The sequence below is a fragment of the Rhodnius prolixus genome, unplaced genomic scaffold (genome assembly GCF_049639745.1).
Source record: "Rhodnius prolixus isolate KJV_2025 unplaced genomic scaffold, Rpr scaffold_13, whole genome shotgun sequence".
Taxonomy (NCBI): Eukaryota; Metazoa; Arthropoda; class Insecta; order Hemiptera; family Reduviidae; genus Rhodnius; species Rhodnius prolixus.
In genome coordinates, this window is record NW_027411583.1 from 4,985,039 (window position 1) to 4,997,003 (window position 11,965).

Consider the following 11,965-nt stretch of genomic DNA (forward strand, 5'->3'; position numbering starts at 1 on the left):
GCAAAATGATTAATATTCTATGTTCCTAAATAAGGGTAAGCGATTCGAAAACACCCTCTCAACAAAGTACTTTACTTATTTTTGTATGATTTGATCTCGAAATGCAAGTTAAATAAAGCTATAGATTTGTGTAAAAAGATTTCTCAGCATTCGGAGTTGGTCCCTAAAATTATCTTTAAAAACTTAGACCTAAAATTGGCGAAAGTATATTTTACAATTATTCCATATTATCATAGAAAAGGCAAACAACATTAGTTTATTAAACTGGGCTAGTCAGGTGCAAAATATTTTTGTATCTGACAGTGCTGATTATGTTTAAAAAAAATCTGAACTATGACGTGTTAGAAAACTACCGAAATACTTTTATTGCAGAAATGCGAAACCATTCACTCTCTAAAGAGCTAGCTAGTGTATTAAACTCCTGACCTGTGCACTGTCCAATTTCTTCCTTAAATTCTGAAGAGCACTACATCAACTTTGAATGTGTTAACTTCTATTTTAGGCCTTAATCTAATGGAAATAAGATTAATCAGCCAGATAAGAGACTCAAATAAAAAAGTCTTCAAACATGAATACATAGAGGAATCTTTTACTTCAGTTAACAGCTAATTTCACCGGGTGTGCAATCATAAAGAGGGAGATGATCCCTCCTTTTTTCGCTGCCTGAGTTTTGTGAAGTTAAGGCGATCTTATATTGAAATATTGTGTTTAACCAATGATTCTGTGACTAATACTTTAAGAGTAGACAACGAACAACCTTTTAATTGTCTATGCTATTACTATCCAAAGATCTCTTATACTGAGAAAATATTTCTTACAAGAATGTTCACTTAATTATTGCAGTTCCAATTAATTAAGACAACAAAACAAAAATTGTATTACTTTAACTCTGTGTACCCCAAATTTCTTTATGTATTAAGTTTTTGTAAATATATTAATACAAAATACTTAAACTCTGTGTACCCCAAATTTCTTTATGTATTAAGTTTTTGTAAATATATAAATAAATAAATATTCTTCTGGATTCAGTGCTTGAGCATGGTTCCAGTAGAACTCTTAAAAAGTGTTCAGATTTTCATTTCTACTCACAAACCCATTCTTAATAAGATATAAATATCAAAGTTGATACATCTAAACAATCAGTTCTCTGCAAGAATTACTACTATTTTAGGCCTTAAAGTAATGAGAATTGTTAGGCTTTAGCAGGAAAAGTCTTTAAAACAATCAATTATTTTTCTTTCAGTTTCTGGTCCATAGGTATCATTCATCAGGGTCTTTTGAATATGTATCTGTTGGCAGAAGATGTAATGGTTAACATAAAAAGATTACAAAAATATCTACACAAGAAAATAGGTGAAAAGAAACAGCAGTAAACAAAACTAATTAAAAAAATCTTGAAGTAAAAAAAGATGAATTGTTTTTCTTCATACATTATATTTTTAAGCCGAGGGTACATTAAGTCAGCTAGTTTAATTAAAACAGAAGCTAAGAAATAAAAGGAAAAATGGAAAATCTTTCTCTCGTTAATAGGAATTACTTATTTTGGGTTTCAAACATTGTATTTCTATGCCAATTGTTTATTTTACTTATAAGATTGGCTAGTTATACATACAGAGGTGCAAGAAAAGAGGAAAACAAAATCTTTCATAGTTATACTGGAATTCTCTGCTTCCTGCATCTAACATTATATTTTTATGTCAAACAAGTATTATACACGTTAGATCGGCAAGTTTACAATACAGAAATTCAGGAATAAAGGAAAACCAAACAATTCTCGAAAATATTACTGGAATTTCCTCGCAATCTGATTCTAACGTATTCTCATGCTAGCCCTAAATTATTCTGATTAGGTTGACTTGCATTTGGATATGGAGGCTTAGAAAGAAGTGGAAATTGTCAAATCTTACTTAGTTTCACTGGAATTTCCTTGCTTTCTGTTTCTATTATAGTATTCTAATGCCAGGTCTATTTTATTCTGATTACGTTGGCTTCCTTTTGGATCTGGGGGCATAGAAAAAAGAGGAAATTTTCAAATCCTACTTAGTTTTACTGGTGTTTCACTGCTATCTTTTTCAAATATTGTATTATTATGCCAGACGAATATCATCCTCATTAGGTCGGTCGTTTTGCATGTAGAGGTTCAGAAAGAAGTGGAAAATATCAAATCTTTCTTAATTATACTGAGATTTCCCTGCTTCCTGTATCTAACATAGTATTCTAATGCCACGCCTATATTATACTTATTAGGTAAGCGTTCTATGGGATCTAGAGGTTCAGACAAAAGTGGAAAGTGTCCAATCATACTTAGTGTTACAAGAATTTCCCCGCATTCGGTTTCTTATATTTTATTCTTATGCCAGGCGAATATCAACCACATTAGGTCGGTCGTTTTGGATGTACAGGTTCAGAAAGAAGTAGAAAATATAAAATCTTTCTTAGTGTTACAGGAATTTCCTAGCTTCTGATTCTAACACAGTATTCTAATGTCAGGCCTATATTATACTCATTAGGTTGGGCTGTTTTTGTACTGGTGGCTTAGAAAGAATTAGATAATGTCAAATCTTACTTAGTGTTAAAGGAATTTCCAAGCATTCTGTTTCTAACATAGTATTCTAATGCCAGGCCTATATTATACTCATTAGGTTGGCCTGTTTTTTTTACTGGGGGCTAACAAAGAGGTGGAAAACGCCAAATCTTCCTTAGTTTTACTGCAATTTCCATGCTTTCTGTTTCTAACATAGTATTCTAATGCCAGGCCTACATTATACTCATTAGGTTGGCCTGTTTTTTTTACTGGAGGCTAATAAAGAAGTGGAAAACGCCAAATCTTCCTTAGTTTTACTGCAATTTCCATGCTTTCTGTTTCTAACATAGTATTCTAATGCCAGGCCTATATCATACTCATTAGGTCGGCCTGTTTTTGGACTGGAGGCTTAGATAGAATTAGATAATGTCAAATCTTACTTAGTTTTACTGCAATTTCCATGCTTTCTGTTTCTAACATAGTATTCTAATGCCAGGCCTATATCATACTCATTAGGTTGGCCTGTATTTGTACTACACACTTAGAAAGAAGTGGAAAATGTCAAATCTTACTTAAATTTACTGGAATTTCCTTGCTTCCTGTTTCTAACATAGTATTCTAATGCCAGGCTTATATCATACTCGATAGGTCGTCCTGTTTTTTGGACAGGAGGCTTAGAAAGAAGTGGAAAATGTAAAATCTTACTTAGTTTTACTGGAATTTCCTTGCTTCCTGTTTCTAACATAGTATTCTAATGCCAGGCGTATATCATACACGTTAGGTCGGCCTGTTTTTGGACTGGAGGCTTAGATAGAATTAGATAATGTCAAATCTTACTTAGTTTTACTGCAATTTCCAAGCTTTCTGTTTCTAACATAGTATTCTATACCAGGCTTATATCATACTCGTTAGGTCGTACTGTTTTTGTACTGGAGGCTTAGAAAGAAGTGGAAAATGTCAAATCTTACTTAGTTTTACTGGAATTTCCTTGCTTCCTGTTTCTAACATAGTATTCTAATGCCAGGCTTAAATCATACTCATTTGGTCGGCCTGTTTTTGTACTCGAGCCTTAGAAAGAAGTGGAAAATGTCAAATCTTACTTAGTTTTACTGGAATTTCCATGCTTTCTGCTTCTAACATAGTATTCTAATGACAGGCCCATATTATACTCATTAGGTCGGCCTGTTTTTGGACTGGAGGCTTAGATAGAATTAGATAATGTCAAATCTTACTTAGTTTTACTGGAATTTCCATGCTTTCTGTTTCTAACATAGTATTCTAATGTCAGGCCTATATTATACTCATTAGGTTGGGCTGTTTTTGTACTGTTAGCTTAGAAAGAAGTGGAAAATGTCAAATCTTACTTAGTTTTACTGCAATTTCCATGCTTTCTGTTTCTAACATAGTATTCTAATGCCAGGCCTACATTATACTCATTAGGTTGGCCTGTTTTTTTTTCTGGAGGCTTAGAAAGAAGTGGAAAATGTCAAATCTTACTTAGTTTTACTGGAATTTCCTTGCTTCCTGTTTCTAACATAGTATTCTAATGCCAGGCTTATATCATACTCGTTAGGTCGGCCTGTTTTTGGACTGGAGGCTTAGATAGAATTAGATAATGTCAAATCATACTTAGTTTTACTGCAATTTCCAAGCTTTCTGTTTCTAAAATAGTATTCTATACCAGGCTTATATCATACTCGTTAGGTCGTCCTTTTTTTGTACTGGAGGCTTAGAAAGAAGTGGAAAATATCAAATCTTACTTAGTTTTACTGGAATTTCCTAGCTTCTGATTCTAACACAGTATTCTAATGTCAGGCCTATATTATACTCATTAGGTTGGGCTGTTTTTGTACTGGTGGCTTAGAAAGAATTAGATAATGTCAAATCTTACTTAGTGTTAAAGGAATTTCCAAGCATTCTGTTTCTAACATAGTATTCTAATGCCAGGCCTATATTATACTCATTAGGTTGGCCTGTTTTTTTTACTGGGGGCTAACAAAGAGGTGGAAAACGCCAAATCTTCCTTAGTTTTACTGCAATTTCCATGCTTTCTGTTTCTAACATAGTATTCTAATGCCAGGCCTACATTATACTCATTAGGTTGGCCTGTTTTTTTTACTGGAGGCTAATAAAGAAGTGGAAAACGCCAAATCTTCCTTAGTTTTACTGCAATTTCCATGCTTTCTGTTTCTAACATAGTATTCTAATGCCAGGCCTATATCATACTCATTAGGTCGGCCTGTTTTTGGACTGGAGGCTTAGATAGAATTAGATAATGTCAAATCTTACTTAGTTTTACTGCAATTTCCATGCTTTCTGTTTCTAACATAGTATTCTAATGCCAGGCCTATATCATACTCATTAGGTTGGCCTGTATTTGTACTACACACTTAGAAAGAAGTGGAAAATGTCAAATCTTACTTAAATTTACTGGAATTTCCTTGCTTCCTGTTTCTAACATAGTATTCTAATGCCAGGCTTATATCATACTCGATAGGTCGTCCTGTTTTTTGGACAGGAGGCTTAGAAAGAAGTGGAAAATGTAAAATCTTACTTAGTTTTACTGGAATTTCCTTGCTTCCTGTTTCTAACATAGTATTCTAATGCCAGGCGTATATCATACACGTTAGGTCGGCCTGTTTTTGGACTGGAGGCTTAGATAGAATTAGATAATGTCAAATCTTACTTAGTTTTACTGCAATTTCCAAGCTTTCTGTTTCTAACATAGTATTCTATACCAGGCTTATATCATACTCGTTAGGTCGTACTGTTTTTGTACTGGAGGCTTAGAAAGAAGTGGAAAATGTCAAATCTTACTTAGTTTTACTGGAATTTCCTTGCTTCCTGTTTCTAACATAGTATTCTAATGCCAGGCTTAAATCATACTCATTTGGTCGGCCTGTTTTTGTACTCGAGCCTTAGAAAGAAGTGGAAAATGTCAAATCTTACTTAGTTTTACTGGAATTTCCATGCTTTCTGCTTCTAACATAGTATTCTAATGACAGGCCCATATTATACTCATTAGGTCGGCCTGTTTTTGGACTGGAGGCTTAGATAGAATTAGATAATGTCAAATCTTACTTAGTTTTACTGGAATTTCCATGCTTTCTGTTTCTAACATAGTATTCTAATGTCAGGCCTATATTATACTCATTAGGTTGGGCTGTTTTTGTACTGTTAGCTTAGAAAGAAGTGGAAAATGTCAAATCTTACTTAGTTTTACTGCAATTTCCATGCTTTCTGTTTCTAACATAGTATTCTAATGCCAGGCCTACATTATACTCATTAGGTTGGCCTGTTTTTTTTTCTGGAGGCTTAGAAAGAAGTGGAAAATGTCAAATCTTACTTAGTTTTACTGGAATTTCCTTGCTTCCTGTTTCTAACATAGTATTCTAATGCCAGGCTTATATCATACTCGTTAGGTCGGCCTGTTTTTGGACTGGAGGCTTAGATAGAATTAGATAATGTCAAATCATACTTAGTTTTACTGCAATTTCCAAGCTTTCTGTTTCTAAAATAGTATTCTAATGCCAGGCTTAAATCATACTCGTTAGGTCGTCCTGTATATGTACTGGAGGCTTAGAAAGAAGTTGAAAATATCAAATCTTACTTAGTGTTACAGGAATTTTCTAGCTTTCTGTTTCTAACACAGTATTCTAATGTCAGGCCTATATTATACTCATTAGGTTGGGCTGTTTTTGTACTGGTGGCTTAGAAAGAATTAGATAATGTCAAATCTTACTTAGTTTTACTGGAATTTCCTTGCTTTCTGTTTCTAACATAGTATTCTAATGCCAGGCTTATATCATACTCGATAGGTCGTCCTGTTTTATGGACAGGAGGCTTAGAAAGAAGTGGAAAATGTCAAATCTTACTTAGTTTTACAGGAATTTCCTTGCTTCCTGTTTCTAACATAGTATTCTAATGCCAGGCTTATATCATACACGTTAGGTCGGCCTGTTTTTGGACTGGAGGCTTAGATAGAATTAGATAATGTCAAATCTTACTTAGTTTTACTGCAATTTCCAAGCTTTCTGTTTCTAACATAGTATTCTATACCAGGCTTATATCATACTCGTTAGGTCGTACTGTTTTTGTACTGGAGGCTTAGAAAGAAGTGGAAAATGTCAAATCTTACTTAGTTTTACTGGAATTTCCTTGCTTCCTGTTTCTAACATAGTATTCTAATGCCAGGCTTAAATCATACTCATTTGGTCGGCCTGTTCTTGTACTCGAGGCTTAGAAAGAAGTGGAAAATGTCAAATCTTACTTAGTTTTACTGGAATTTCCATGCTTTCTGTTTCTAACATAGTATTCTAATGACAGGCCCATATTATACTCATTAGGTCGGCCTGTTTTTGGACTGGAGGCTTAGGTAGAATTAGATAATCTCAAATCTTACTTAGTTTTACTGGAATTTCCATGCTTTCTGTTTCTAACATAGTATTCTAATGTCAGGCCTATATTATACTCATTAGGTTGGGATGTTTTTGTACTGGTGGCTTAGAAAGAATTAGATAATGTCAAATCTTACTTAGTTTTACTGGAATTTCCATGCTTTCTGTTTCTAACATAGTATTCTAATGTCAGGCCTATATTATACTCATTAGGTTGGGCTGTTTTTGTACTGTTAGCTTAGAAAGAAGTGGAAATTGTCAAATCTTACTTAGTTTTACTGCAATTTCCATGCTTTCTGTTTCTAACATAGTATTCTAATGCCAGGCCTACATTATACACATTAGGTTGGCCTGTTTTTTTTTCTGGAGGCTTACAAAGAGGTGAAAAACGCCAAATCTTCCTTAGTTTTACTGCAATTTCCATGCTTTCTGTTTCTAACATAGTATTCTAATGCCAGGCCTATATCATACTCGATAGGTCGTCCTGTTTTTTGGACAGGAGGCTTAGAAAGAAGTGGAAAATGTCAAATCTTACTTAGTTTTACTGGAATTTCCTTGCTTCCTGTTTCTAACATAGTATTCTAATGCCAGGCTTATATCATACTCGTTAGGTCGTCCTGTATATGTACTGGAGGCTTAGAAAGAAGTGGAAAATATCAAATCTTACTTAGTTTTAATGCAATTTCTTTGCTTTCTGTTTCTAACATAGTATTCTAATGCCAGGCCTGTATCATACTCATTAGGTCGGCCTGTATTTGTACTGGTTGCTTCGAAATGTGTGGAAATAGTCAAATCATACATAGTTTTCTGGAATTTCCATGCTTATAGTTTCTAACATAGTATTCTAATGCCAGGCCTATATTATACTCATTAGTTTGGGCTGTTTTTGTACTGGTGGCTTAGAAAGAATTAGATAATGTCAAATCTTACTTAGTTTTACTAGAATCTCCATGCTTACAGTTTTTAACATATTATTCTATGGCCAGGCCTATATCATACTCATTAGGTCGGCCTGTATTTGTACTGGTGTCTTCGAAATGTGTGGAAATTGTCAAATTATACTTAGTTTTACTAGAATCTCCTTGCTTACAATTTCTAACATAGTATTCTAATGCCAGGCCTATATCATACTCATTTGGTTGGCCTGTTTTTGGACTGGAGGCTTAGAAAGAAGTGGAAAATGTCAAATCTTACTTAGTTTTTCTGGAATTTCCATGCTTACAGTTTTTAACATATTATTCTAATGCCAGGCCTATATCATACTCATTTGGTTGGCCTGTTTTTGGACTGGAGGCTTAGAAAGAAGTGGAAAATGTCAAATCTTACTTAGTTTTACTGGAATTTCCATGCTTTCTGTTTCTAACATAGTATTCTAATGCCAGGCCTATATTATACTCATTAGACTGGCCCGTATTTGTACTGGAGGCTTAGAAAGAAGTGGAAATTGTCAAATCTTCCTTAGTTTTACTGGAATTTCCAGGCTTACAGTTTCTAACATAGTATTCTAATGCCAGGCCTATTTTATACTCATTAGGTTGGCCTGTATTTGTACTGGTGGTTTAGAATGAAGTGGAAATTGTCAAATCTTACATAGTTTTCTGGAATTTCCATGCTTATAGTTTCTAACATAGTATTCTAATGCCAGACCTATATCATACTCAGTGGACAGGCTTGTGTTTGTACTGGAGGTTTAGGAAGAAGTGGAAGTTGTCAAATCTTCCTTAGTTTTACTAGAATTTCCTTGCTTCCTGTTTCTAACATAGTATTCTAATGCCAGGCTTATATCATACTCGTTAGGTCGTCCTGTATATGTACTGGAGGCTTAGAAAGAAGTGGAAAATATCAAATCTTACTTAGTTTTACTGGAATTTCCTTGCTTTCGGTTTCTAACATAGTATTCTAATGCCAGGCCTATATCATACTCAGTAGACAGGCTTGTGTTTGTACTGGAGGCTTAGGAAGAAGTGGAAAATATCAAATCTTACTTAGTTTTACTGGAATTTCCTTGCTTTCTGTTTCTAACATAGTATTCTAATGCCAGGCCTATTTTATACTCATTAGGTTGGCCTGTTTTTGGACTGGTGGCTTAGATAGTTGTGGAAATTGTCAAATCTTCCTTAGTTTTACTAGAATCTCCATGCTTACAGTTTTTAACATATTATTCTATGGCCAGGCCTATATCATACTCATTAGGTCGGCCTGTATTTGTACTGGTGTCTTCGAAATGTGTGGAAATTGTCAAATTATACTTAGTTTTACTAGAATCTCCTTGCTTACAATTTCTAACATAGTATTCTAATGCCAGGCCTGTATCATACTCATTAGGTCGGCCTGTATTTGTACTGGTGGCTTCGAAATGTGTGGAAATAGTCAAATCTTACATAGTTTTCTGGAATTTCCATGCTTATAGTTTCTAACATAGTATTCTAATGCCAGACCTATATTATACTCATTAGTTTGGGCTGTTTTTGTACTGGTGGCTTAGAAAGAATTAGATAATGTCAAATCTTACTTAGTTTTACTAGAATCTCCTTGCTTATAGTTTCTAACATAGTATTCTAATGCCAGGCCTGTATCATACTCATTAGGTCGGCCTGTATTTGTACTGGTGGCTTCGAAATGTGTGGAAAAAGTCAAATCTTACTTAGTTTTACTAGAATTTCCATGCTTATAGTTTCTAACATAGTATTCTAATGCCAGGCTTATATCATACTCGTTAGGTCGGCCTGTATTTGTACTGGTGGCTTCGAAATGTGTGGAAATAGTCAAATCTTACTTAGTTTTACTAGAATTTCCATGCTTATAGTTTCTAACATAGTATTCTAATGCCAGGCCTGTATCATACTCATTAGGTCGGCCTTTATTTGTACTGGTGGCTTCGAAATGTGTGGAAATAGTCAAATCTTACTTAGTTTTACTAGAATTTCCATGCTTATAGTTTCTAACATAGTATTCTAATGCCAGACCTATATCATACTCAGTAGACCGGCTTGTGTTTGTACTGGAGGCTTAGGAAGAAGTGGAAGTTGTCAAATCTTCCTTAGTTTTACTAGAATTTCCTTGCTTCCTGTTTCTAACATAGTATTCTAATGCCAGGCTTATATCATACTCATTTGGTTGGCCTGTTTATGAACTGGAGGCTTAGAAAGAAGTGGAAAATGTCAAATCTTCCTTAGTTTTACTAGAATCCCTTTGCTTATAGTTTCTAACATAGTATTCGAATGCCAGGCCTGTATCATACTCATTAGGTCGGCCTGTATTTGTACTGGTGGCTATGAAATGTGTGGAAAATATCAAATCTTACTTAGTTTTACTGGAATTTCCATGCTTACAGTTTCTAACATAGTATTCTAATGCCAGGCCTATATCATACTCATTTGGTTGGCCTGTTTTTGGACTGGAGGCTTGGAAAGAAGTGGAAAATGTCAAATCTTACTTAGTTTTACTGGAATTTCCATGCTTTCTGTTTCTAACATAGTATTCTAATGCCAGGCCTATATCATACTCATGAGGTCGGCCTGTTTTTGCACTGGAGGCTTAGAAAGAAGTGGAAATTGTCAAATCTTACTTAGTTTTCTGCAATTTCCATGCTTATAGTTTCTAACATAGTATTCTATTGCCAGGCCTGTATCATACTCATTAGGTTGGCCTGTTTTTGGACTGGAGGCTTGGAAATATGTGTAAATTGTCAAATCTTACTTAGTTTTCTGGAATTTCCATGCTTTCAGTTTCTAACATAGTATTCTATTGCCAGGCCTATATCATACTCATTTGGTTGGCCTGTTTATGAACTGGAGGCTTAGAAAGAAGTGGAAAATGTCAAATCTTCCTTAGTTTTACTAGAATCCCTTTGCTTATAGTTTCTAACATAGTATTCTAATGCCAGGCCTGTATCATACTCATTAGGTCGGCCTGTATTTGTACTGGTGGCTTCGAAATGTGTAGAAATAGTCAAATCTTACATAGTTTTCTGGAATTTCCATGCTTATAGTTTCTAACATAGTATTCTAATGCCAGACCTATATTATACTCATTAGTTTGGGCTGTTTTTGTACTGGTGGCTTAGAAAGAATTAGATAATGTCAAATCTTACTTAGTTTTACTAGAATCTCCTTGCTTATAGTTTCTAACATAGTATTCTAATGCCAGGCCTGTATCATACTCATTAGGTCGGCCTGTATTTGTACTGGTGGCTTCGAAATGTGTGGAAATAGTCAAATCTTACTTAGTTTTACTAGAATTTCCATGCTTATAGTTTCTAACATAGTATTCTAATGCCAGGCTTATATCATACTCGTTAGGTCGGCCTGTATTTGTACTGGTGGCTTCGAAATGTGTGGAAATAGTCAAATCTTACTTAGTTTTACTAGAATTTCCATGCTTATAGTTTCTAACATAGTATTCTAATGCCAGGCCTGTATCATACTCATTAGGTCGGCCTGTATTTGTACTGGTGGCTTCGAAATGTGTGGAAATAGTCAAATCTTACTTAGTTTTACTAGAATTTCCATGCTTATAGTTTCTAACATAGTATTCTAATGCCAGAACTATATCATACTCAGTAGACCGGCTTGTGTTTGTACTGGAGGCTTAGGAAGAAGTGGAAGTTGTCAAATCTTCCTTAGTTTTACTAGAATTTCCTTGCTTCCTGTTTCTAACATAGTATTCTAATGCCAGGCTTATATCATACTCGTTAGGTCGTCCTGTATATGTACTGGAGGCTTAGAAAGAAGTGGAAAATATCAAATCTTACTTAGTTTTACTGGAATTTCCTTGCTTTCTGTTTCTAACATAGTATTCTAATGCCAGGCTTATATCATACTCGTTAGGTCGGCCTGTATTTGTACTGGTGGCTTCGAAATGTGTGGAAATAGTCAAATCTTACTTAGTTTTACTAGAATTTCCTTGCTTTCTGTTTCTAACATAGTATTCTAATGCCAGGCTTATATCATACTCGTTAGGTCGGCCTGTATTTGTACTGGTGGCTTCGAAATGTGTGGAAATAGTCAAATCTTACTTAGTTTTACTAGAATTTCCTTGCTTT